The sequence below is a fragment of the Hesperophylax consimilis genome, chromosome 9, assembly GCF_061612785.1.
Source record: "Hesperophylax consimilis isolate HC1 chromosome 9, BYU_Hcon_1.0, whole genome shotgun sequence".
Classification (NCBI taxonomy): domain Eukaryota; kingdom Metazoa; phylum Arthropoda; class Insecta; order Trichoptera; family Limnephilidae; genus Hesperophylax; species Hesperophylax consimilis.
In genome coordinates, this window is record NC_142844.1 from 24,391,187 (window position 1) to 24,403,191 (window position 12,005).

The 12,005-nt window shown below is 32.5% G+C and overlaps 2 non-coding genes across 2 annotated transcripts; both read left to right on the plus strand.

The window, feature by feature from the left end:
* The first annotated feature begins 5,651 nt into the window (after positions 1 to 5,651).
* On the plus strand, positions 5,652 to 5,770 carry LOC149421078 (5S ribosomal RNA). Its single transcript, XR_016302674.1, has one exon. It is a non-coding gene; the product is annotated as a 5S ribosomal RNA (ribosomal RNA).
* Positions 5,771 to 6,092: 322 nt separating this feature from the next.
* Positions 6,093 to 6,211, plus strand: LOC149421079 (5S ribosomal RNA). The gene has a single exon (XR_016302697.1). It is a non-coding gene; the product is annotated as a 5S ribosomal RNA (ribosomal RNA).
* The last annotated feature ends 5,794 nt before the right edge of the window (positions 6,212 to 12,005 follow it).

Below are 12,005 nucleotides of genomic sequence, written 5' to 3' on the forward strand. Positions count from 1 at the left end.
CACGGTTCTTCAACCTTAAAATATTATTCTTTAATTAAATTTTTATTTAGGAATATTTTTAAAGCAAAGTGTTAGGTGTACGATAAAATTATCTAATCCATCCAATTTATCTATCCAAGTGTAGAAATTAGTCGATTTTGTTTTAAAATTGATCATGTATTTTGATGAAGCACCCGTTCCACTTTTATGAATCATTATTAAAAGATATTTCTTTTAAATACTCAGCATTGTCTTCATATTATCTCCGTTTCATGAAAAACAGATGTTTTACTCTTTGCCTGCGGCCATATTTTAATATTACAAATCTTTTGCAAAAAAACTCAATTTAAAATGAGATCATGCAAAGAATTTGTTTATACTCCGCATTCCCTTGAGAAAAAAAACTTTGGTAAATAATGTGTAACAAACACGAATTAATATTGCCGAAAGGCGTTTAAAGATTAATGTTTTTTTATCCAATATCAAGAATAGATATTTTAGACATTCCGTTTTATACATTTTTCATCGGTGTTATCAAATCAAAAAATAAATCTGTTAAATTTTTTTTAACGGTAATTACCTATTTACAACTCTAGTTCTTATGTAGGTAGTAAAGGGATGATATCGTTAAGAGAAAATTTCATCACATTCCAGCATTTTCAATAGAATTCATTAAAAATAATTCTTGCGTATTTATTTTTCATTTTTCATTTCAATTTTGCCGTCTTTTGAACCCCCTTTCTTTGCACCTCCAAGACCCAACCTTTACCACGGATATAAAAAAAATGTAAGTACGTAACCCATAAATGCGATTATGCCATTTTTAATTACATTCATTATAACTTTTTTAATTAATTACTGAAAACGAATACTCCGCTAAAATCCTTAATTTGGCTTAAATATTTTGCAAAAAATCTCTCGCCCAAATATATCTCCTCTACTTAGTGCCTACCGCGCCTCCCCGAGTTCCGACGGTCATGAATATTCTAATTGAGTCCCAGACCGTGCGTGGTCCCTTAAACCTTAAAAAATTAAAATAGATAATACTGAATGGCAGCAGTTATAATTACGGTGTCCGTACACCGTATATTAATATCATTATTATAGGCCAGGATTCATGCATAAACATAATGTGTGTTCAAGCGCCGCCTAGAGCCTAATAGCTTCATACAACCAGCGGTATTATACTTGTACTAACACCTGATATCCTAATTCCGTTCCCACGCTCCTTATAAAGTAAGGCGCTCACTTATTTCTCTACGAATTTGTTTTTTTTTCCTTTTTATGACATGCAGTATGAATATGACGTTGTATTTGCAGATACAGACAGTTACTTACTACATCCTCCAGTTTGACTGTTGACTCCTCGATACGCGTTATGGGCATAAAGCTCTTCTACCACAAGGCATTTCTTATGTTTTGGTCTATTCAAAATCATGGTACCAATGGTTCGGCTCCGCGCACAGTCTGAAAGACTCTGTTGTCCGCCTTTTCACGATAATTTCATTATTAAATATCTCTACTGCCTCGCACGCTGCTAGTTATGTGACAATTTTCATTCATATATATTATACAATGTTAAGAATATCATCTTATAAACTACATAAAATTACATAAAAACTTACAAAAATGACAAATAATACAAATAAAGTCAAGAGACACAAGAAACACACAGAGATACATGTGTGATATGTAATGTAATTAGCTAAACAATTTTTTTATATTTTTTAGCAATAGCAAAACATGTCTTCTGAATATGTATATATTGAAGAACGTAATTAACGCCAGAAAAATGTACTAACTATCTAGTACTGTACTAACTATTTGTGTTTCTTGACTTTATTTGTATTATTTGTCATTTGTTTAAGTTTTTATGTAATTTTATGTAGATACTATGGATCCTTTGACTGAATAGGTTTTTGTACACACATACATTAAGAATAATAATCGAGTTTTTATAAAAATAGATTGTTCTCAAGTAAGTGCAAAAACCCAGCAAAAATAAATTTCAGTTTAAGTTTATTGCGCTTTTGTCGTAGTCAATATAATATAAGCACTTGTTTTTAATAAAACTTTCGTTCAGGTAAATAAAAATCATAATAGAATGATTTAAGAAAACCTAATTCAACGGCCAAATATGAGATAAAAATTTATCAATGGTTGTAAGAAAAACATTGTTTTGAGAGGTGGGATAAATCTCCCCACAATTTTACAGCTCTCCAAGTCGTTGGAAAAGTTTGAAGTTTGAGTCTTAAAATAATTGACATGGATTTTCCATAATCGCGAAAAGCAGCGGGATTAATTATTTTTTTTAAAAACCGACACCAAGAAGGGATTTTATCCCAAATGGAAACTTTGTTAAATATATAAAAATAAAAGCCGATATTAAAACTTCGGCGAGTAAAAGATGACATATTTTACGATGGAGATAGGAGATTTTTTTATCTTCTGATTCAATAAACCAGGAGGCTAATTGGTTTCCCAAAGTTTAAGAGTTACTTCGTTAGCAAAATCTTTATTTTTCGAGATAACAATAAATTTGGAATATAATTTATCGTTGACGTTAATGTAATCAAATTCAGCGGAATAAAGAAGTTAATCGGTTTTAAGAAAGTTTTTTTTAAATAAATCTTTCGTGTGGTCGTTAATAATTTAGATCAATAACAAGAACAAAGTAAATACGATGATTAAAATCAAGGTATAGAAAGAATGTCCATAAAAAAACTCCTTGGACATAAATTTTATTAAGTGCGCCAGCATCTTCCGTTGTAAAAACTTGGTTTTGATTGTTAAAAAAAAATATTTTTTTAGGTATTTTCAACAAGAGTAAGCGTATTTCGTGCATATTGCACATTCCAACAATCAACTTTTCAACAAAACGATCGTATCGTTCAAAGTAAATGTGTTAGATCATGCACTTGAACTCGCTGAGATATTTTTCATTAAATTCCGCAGCTTCCCTTATCGGGTATCGGATCCCCGCTAATATGGTTTCATCTTGCGAGAAACCTATCAAAAAAAATTCAGGCTACTCATTTAAAGCAACCGGAGTAAATCCGACCCCAAACTTATCTTAAAAGGGGAAAAAACTGCAATCCAACTTCTCACATAAGAATCCTTAGAAATTGTTTGGAGGGCCGAAGTTCGATTTTATCCGAGCGCCCGAGTGGAAATACAAGGGAGTAGAATCAAACTTAAAGACGTTTATTACAACAAACAGCTCGGGGAACACATAATGGCGATACAGTCCCTTCCAACCAGCTCGTGTAGGTTTACCTAGTACCTAGACTACCTAGTGCCTGCCTGCGAGTATCGGGGGGTGGTGGGTGGGTGGTAGGTTGAGGGTAGGGGGGCGACGGAAGACCGAGGAAGAGGGTGTTGTTGTATCAAACGTACACGGTAAACAAACGCCATCTTTAATCACATTTTCCCTCATATTACAACTAGGTTTCAATAAGGAACTGTTTGAATTATTATTATATGGATCAAAAGAAAGACCTCGTATTATCTTAATTAAGCAGTAGAATATCTGTTTCAGAAACGGTGGGCCGTGGGGTCTTGGAATTAGTGGAACGTTTATTTGTCTTAAATTTCTAGGTCAGTGAATTTAACAATTAAAAACAGGACAAGAAACCTATATATATTTATCATTATATTATTTTATGAAAAAAGACAATTTTTAAGGAATCCTAAATTCTGTTTGATCTCGAGGAAAGATTCGATAAATTCTTACTAAACATTTTATGAAAAATACGACATGGGAAAAATAGGACCAACATTAAAACTATAACCCTAAATATAAGTAAGTCCGTTAAAATTTATAAAACGTGTGTTTACAAACGAAAACACTTCCGCTAGAGGGAAACACTATAAAAAAGCACCGAAACTCATTTCAATTTCACCTCTTACATCCCCAAGCAAAAGAGCTATTTATGTTAATGCAAACTTCATGTCCCGTAATCTCAATGTAAATTAACACGAGTTTGTTAGACCCATTCATGTAAAATCTAAGAGAACATAAGACCACATAAAACGTGAATGAAATATAAAACTCTCTTTTGGTTCTTACTTAAAGGTCAGTCACTTAAACTACTTGGATATTTATTTTAGTTATACGTATTTCCATTTTATACGGTGGAATGTTTATTATAAACCACGTTGCATACTTCAGTTTAAGTTATTATGTTGTTATCTGATAACATAGAAAGCTGTGTTTAATTAAGTCATTTATTTCAGGTTTATAATCCCCAGATTCCCTGTAGAACAGTATATCTCCATTTTAGTGACTTCAACAAATAATATGAACCTCCAAGTAAGCTGGAGGGTTAATCTAGGTATGTATCTACGTATCTAGTTTCTGGGTGGGTTCTTCACTCTCTGTTGGGGTATATTTGAACCCTTAACACAAAGTTTTTGAAAGATGAAGCTTATTTTAAAATAGAGATTCTAAAAAATCTGATAGAGAAAATCATTTTTAAACACATTATGCAACAAAAGTAAAAAAAAAAAAATTAAAAAAACTTTCACTTAGTATAATTTTGTTAATTTTTTTAAAGTATTTTCATAATATTATCAAGTATTGAAGATCGTGCGTGGTTTTTGTTGGATTTATCGTTTCGAATTTTTCACTCCTCAAATGATAGACAAAACAAATTAAATTTATTTTGTTTTGTCGTTCAGTTTATCTCGCATAGATTAATTAAGGTTGATGTTAACTTATCACCTTTATTAATTGATGACTAATAATAGGTTTTTTTGATAAACTCAAACCTTTTTCATTTTTGATAACAGCTTTTACAACACATGGATATATATTATTCGACAATCATGCGGTCAAGGAATTTTTTTCTTCAAAAAACTTTTTTTCGGGCAAACATCGCCCTAGTATATAAATGCTTTCTCGATAATTCCAAAGAAGAGATTTTTCTGAAACCTTTTAAAATTTCCGTTTCTATGGAGGAAAATTTTATAATAGGTACTTACTTAAGTATAGCCTTGTGGAGCTTTAGTCTCCTTGAGATACCCTTCTACTTACAGCAACCCTTTGCTTCTTACTTCCAACAATCCTTCTTCTCAAGATTTTCAAAGTCAGCCAGCAAGTTTTTCTAAAACGCAAATGGTATTAATTCAATTTATGTAGTACCCAATACCAGCAATTTATTTAACATTATTGATAATAATTTCAGAAAAAACACTATTTAATGTGTTTATAATTAGTTATTATTATCCATACTGATAAATTATATTAAAATGTAAATGAAATCCTCAGCACGGGAGATCCCGGAAAGGATATAATTATTAAAAAAATGGGTGTGTCAAGCCTACGCAAGACAGAAGTGAAACTTCTAGTATTCTTCTCTCTCTCTCTTTTCATTTCATTCTCTCTTTTTTTCTGTCTATTGACATATTTATAAGTAGCATGTGATAAAAAAAATTAAAAGTTATAAAAAAAGAAAAAAAAAATTAGTTAAAGCGGGGATCGAACCTCGGTTCTTCACGACCACAGTCGTGCGCTCTGCCTGTAGACAGCGAAGATGAGTTAGGAGAGTGAGTTAAACTAGGTATATAATATTTACACCTTGCTAATGTTTTCAGTATTATTAGGGCTTTTTTATACTAATTTTCATATATTTATTGGCAGGTAGAGTAGAAATTAATATTGTTTAGCGTTTGCCAACGACCATACCATGTTGAACACACCGGTTCTCGTCCGATCACCGAAGTTAAGCAACATTGGGCGCGGTCAGTACTTGGATGGGTGACCGCTTGGGAACACCGCGTGCCGTTGGCCTATTTTTTATTTTAATTTCATGTTTTTTTTATTTTTTTATCATTACTATAATTAATAATATCATAAAATTCTTTAACTTTTCAAGTATGCTACAGGCCTAAAATATTACTTAGTGGATTGATATTATGGTCAACCATTGAAAAAAAAAATTCCTACAAACTTATTAATGTAATTACGATCTTTTTCAAGCGCGTATGTAATGATTATTTTTATCAACCTCGCACACACCTTGCTAATTTTTTCAATATTATTAGGGCTTTTTTATACTAATTTTCATATATTTATTGGCAGGTAGAATAGAAATTAATATTGTTTAACTTTTGCCAACGACCATACCATTTTGAACACACCGGTTCTCGTCCGATCACCGAAGTTAAGCAACATTGGGCGCGGTCAGTACTTGGATGGGTGACCGCTTGGGAACACCGCGTGCCGTTGGCCCATTTTTTATTTTAATTTTATGTTTTTTTTCATTTTTTTATCGTTAACATCATAAAAAATTTTATATCATTCTTTAACTTTTCAATTATGCTACAGGCCTAAAATATTACTTAGTGGATTGATATTATGGTCAACCATTAAAAAAAAAAAATTCCTTAAAAACAAAAAAATAATATTCCATGGCCGAGAATCGAACTCGGATCAACTGCTTCGAAAGCAACTATGCTGACCATTACACCACCAACGCCAGTTGTCGAGATGAGCTAAGAAGCATTTATATTTTACTTCAAAACTTTTACTACATCAAATGAACTTTAATCGGTCCCGCATTTTCGTTTCGGTCATGAGTTGGTTTTACTCCTCGAAATTGCATGACGCGCGTAAAGAAGTTTCACTTCAAAAAAAAAAACGAAGATTAAAAACACTTATTAATATTAAAATTCAAGGTTCTAGATACCAATTTTAGCAAAACCAATATTCGAGGGGCCGACTGATATGCTTGTTATAGGTATGAAATCAATAAATGTACTTGATAAATACGACTGCCTATTTTTAATTGCTTCTGAAAACTCAAACGTTCCTGGAATTTAAGCTGTAGCTTTTAATAATATCTAACGGTTATTATTCCTTTCGGTTTCTAGTGGGTTTAAAATACGAGGCTGCTATTAGTTTGGAAATTTTATAAAATACTGTTTGTCGAAAGCAATAATTAAAAAACCTAAAGAGGTTTTTATCTTGCTTCTTGGAACTACGGTTTAAAGGACATTTTTGTTAAGCTTGATAAAACATTCACAAAACAGTGTAAATTAGATAACTTGATCATTTAAGTAACAGCGAAATACAATCATTTATTAGTATTTGGTTTTTAATACTAAAGGTGGGTAAATACGAGTATACTTTTGTATACAAATATAATATTAATAATATTATAATATTTAAAGGACTGTTTAGTTTTAATTTTTTTTTTCAATCAGTGACGGCTCGTGCCTTTTGGGTTTACTAGAAAATTTGGCTTTTTGCATAAAAATTTTCAGGAAATCCTGGTTAAACTGAAATGTCCTGAAAATCTTCATACAAATAATTGAATTTTCGAAAAAAAATTAAAAATCGTTTTCAGCTACAACAACATCAATGATTGAATATTTTATAATATTACCACTCTAATACACTCAAAAGTCACGAGCCGCTATTGTTTTTCATTGAAGAAGAATATAATACTAATACGAAATCTAAACAAAACATGAAACAGTACAGGGGGCCTACTCTGTATCTTTCAAAACTTTCTTGTCGCCGGTTTAGCCACCTCACAAACGGTGTTCAAAAATTCTTCATCCTTCGTTGCTTTAACACTCGGTAAATATCTATATATTGTAATTACTTAATACATAAATGTATTGCAGAGGAATACCTTAAATTTTAACTCTGTGTTAAGTATATTTAGAGAGATATTTTATTAATTAGAGACGATGCTCACTCAGTTGACATCACAGGCAAAGAAAGGATAACCTACGAACTTAATGTTTTGTTAACCGGAAAAATACAGAGTAGGCCCCCAGAGCTATTCATTAAACGTCATATTTGTCGATCTCGTATTTTTAAATTCAGAGTTAATCTGAAAATCCTTGGTTTGATTTCTATTTGTGACTTATCTTTTTATTTATCTGCGTCTTTTATTGTTTCGTGTTTCGTTTAAATTTATTAGTAGTATCTTTTTATTCAATTATATATTATATTAATGGATATAAGCTTCACAATAAGTTAAAAAGAAAAAGATGTTTGTGAATATTTTTCATTTTAATTTATTACTTCTGACGACATATCATCACACTGATTATACTGACGGCTTGGTAAATATTTTGTATGATTCGAATGGATCCACATATATGATGATTGATAGAGATCTTCCAAAAGTCTTGTTTCATTTTTTATTGTATTCGGTATCTTTCAGTAAAAGTTTTGTTTAAAATATGAACATATCTGCCCAATCATGTAAGGGTATTAATTCTGTTAAACGATATTCTATCTATTTACACTGTTCTTCCACGGCCGCGCATCAACCCTCACGAATATACAAACGTATACTGGCGGGGGAAGGGGAGCTTTTTAATATTATCTGTTGACGGCCCACTACCGAACACCCACCACCCACTATCCACCACCCACTTCGCCCGAAGCTCGGCTCCTTTGAGTTCCGTCGACAAGTTTGTCTGGGGTTTCAATACGGGTTCATTTTGGCTGGACATTAGTCGATATTACGTCAAATATTTGGATCTCTGTTTACTCAGTTTTCCTAGTTATTGCTGCGGATACCGGACATAATGGGACGATTGAAATATTAGATATTTCCTGCCCGGTTTTGCCTCGTGTCTTTGTTACGCAAATAGCTACGCACTTTCACTAGGTTTTAGTCACCTCATACATTTTTAACCTCTTATGACGGCCTCTGTGGTTAAGGGGACATGCTTTCGACTAGCAAGCTGGAGGTCGCTGGCTTAAATCTCGGCTTACGCAAGTATTTGATTGATTTGTGTTATATACTCATTAAAAATAATACAAGTTCCAGAGTGGAAAACACTCTCAGTATCGCCCTGGTGTAAAACCACCATTCAGAATTTAAACGTGGCTTAAATTGACTTTGGCCGTGTTTCGAGACTAGATCATCCCCACTTTCCACTACACTATCTCCTTCCCCTCCCCACATCTTTCAGCCTCCCAACATACCCAAATCGTTGATACCATAGTTTCACTGGCTCCAGATGGTTGGAAGCAGTTGGGACTCTTGTTCGGTTTCACATAAAAAGAATTATGATTGAAAAATTTCTCTAAATTACTTGTGGTTGGTACACAATTTTAACGTACAAAGAGACTGTTGTTACATCTTCTGGAGACACTATAAAATCGTGGTGAAACAAAACCTCCTAAGCAAAAGCCACCAACAAACGAAATGTGAATAAATATTTTATTCAGTTTAAAAAAAACAGTTTATTGTTTTGATAATATGATAGGTAAATAGAATTTTAAAATACATTTGTAACATCCAAGGTTAATATAACTATATATATTTCACGTAGCAAATATCATCTTTTTTCTCATTTTTCCATATTAAAATTTTTACGAATCGTAAAAACTAAGGTTTTACAGAAGTAGACGCCGAAAGAGAATTGAAAATATACGTATTTCCGTATTAAATATTCGGATTGGTCCTATCCCCCATAAGCGTGTTAATATGAAACGAATTTTAATATCACCGACATGACATATTCTGTCGTAAAATCCCAACCTCAAATATATTTTATGATGAAATGAGATCTCCATAAATTGAATCAAATGGCTGTGCCGTCACCGGATTTTTTTATGATTTCACCATTTTTCATCACATTATTATGGCATACTGAAAATTATTACTTGCGAGATGAAATGGTGAAATCAAAATACATTATTTTTATCCGTAGGCAGTAGACACTGAGGTATATATGATTCGCATTATACGAATCCATTTACGCATCAATATAACTCCACATTTTAAATACGATGCCTTCATCGAGATATCGTACCGTCTGAAAATAAATTAAACTCAATATATCGGAATAAACATTTATGTGAAACAATTTACATTGTGATTTGTTGTAAGTATTTTAATTTTTTTTTTAACATTAACCCCATACAGGAGGCCCTGAGGGAAATAATTTTCCTCAGGGCCTATGTCATCTTCAGCGATGCTGTGTGGAAGATCTTTTTAAGGAAAGGAAGGAGATAAAATTCTTTGAAGAAAAAGGGCATAAGTAATGAGAAGGAATCTAGGGATTAGTGTGTCCAGGAGTGACGGACATATGAACGTATCACTCCTACTGCGGCGCATGGCGATGGATCCAGAGACCAGTTGGAGAGGTCAAGGGGTCTCCTCAAACTTGCTTTTCTTGATCTGGCAAGTCACGCAGCTAGCAGGCAAGCATATTTTTAATACAACTTACCCGATGAACCAACGTGGAGTAACCTATGGCTGAGGTGTTGTTTATCCAATTAATGGCCCCCGGAGCTGTGGTACCCAAACTCGCCTCCCGATGTTAACGATGTACCGGTTTCGGAAGAACCTAACCTAACCTAACAACGAAGAAGAAAAACATTATTCCCCCGACAAATACTGCAAATATAATGACAGCTCTCATTTCAGCGGTTTTTGTTGGTCTGGAATATATATTTACATTATCTTTTTATTAATTATAAATATTTGGTTGCTAAATTTATTCGTTATCTATGAAAAATACTCTTTCATTCACAAAAATAATCAAATTCAATCTAGATAAAAAATCAAACTGAAAAGAAAATAAAAATATGCACAAAAAATTACGAATAATTATCTAAGGTGTTATCAATCACGATATATTCTCGTAGGGATAAAAAGGTTACTTAATAGAGTTGGAATTAATACAAGGTAAGCTAATAGATTTATTTTAAAGCAAAACAAGTTCAGGATGTATAAAAATATAGTATGAAATGTAAATTGTTTCAAAACTTCACTTAACGAATTAATGTCTTCTAAAGCTTGCTTGGATCCTTTTATTGTTTTGTTTGTGAAAATATACCTACGAATCTTACAAGTGGATGTAAAAAAATAAATTTGCTGTTGTACCATTTTTGTAATACTAATCACCATTTTCTCGACCTTCTTCATCCTTATCACCGCCCAATATGTAAAAGTTCACACAGGGCAGTGTACCTTTGTTATGTTATGTCGGGGTGCAAGTGCGAGGTGGCTAGGCAGAAGAGCTAGAGGCACTGGCCGTTCTCTCCAACCCCTACAAACCCCTCTAACACCCCCCCCCCCCCCTCTCCCCTCACCAACCTGCTTGCCCTTGGGGCGACCTCTCTGCGAGCTTTCCAAGTCGATAAGGAAGTATATTCGTCTCCTGCTGTATTCTGCTGTAGAATGAAGTTTTCATAACAGCACGAGGAATTAATTCATTAAAGAAAATGACATAAAAAATTATGACTTTTTTGAGATATGCAAGAGTGTAAGGTACCTAGGTATTTATTCAGATTTGGTCACCAAACACGGCTAAAGCCATTTAAAGCAAAATTTTGCTTTAAATACAATTCTGAATGGTGGTCTTTCCCCAGGGCGATACTGAAAGTATTGACCAGTCTGGACTGTATATTATTATTTGAATACAATATACAATCCTAAGTATACTATAAATTATTTGAAATTAATAAATTCAAAGATAACACAAATAAAACCGGGGCTCAAACCCGCGACCTCCGAATTCGTAGACGAGAATCGAAACCACACAGCCCATAAATGCCGAATGCACAATGATTATAATTCTCTTAGGAACAGTCTCCATTTTTATATTGCAACTAAAATTGAAAGCATTCTTGTTTTCATAAATAAAATGAATGTCATTTAAAGTGTGTAATTTTACACAAGTGAAGTAAAAAAAAAATTATAATTTATGCTCTTTTCACAAGACAGGTGGATAATTCTAGTGGATTTATTTTCTTGGCTTGTTGTGTTACACAATTTAAACGTTTAAACTAAAAAATAAATTATAAAGTTGTATATATTTTAAACCATGAACACATAATAGAAAGTGTAGGTTATCCTACAGGGATATCAATATTATAAATGTATATGGAATGTAAAATCAGATTTCCATAATTTTTAACTGTGTAAATAATGCAATAACTACGAGTATACGAAGTTTTTGAGTTTTATCAAAACATTTTGAAATTTTTTTAATTGTTTTACTTTAAAAAATAATGAATTAAATAAATACTTAATTATTATTTGATT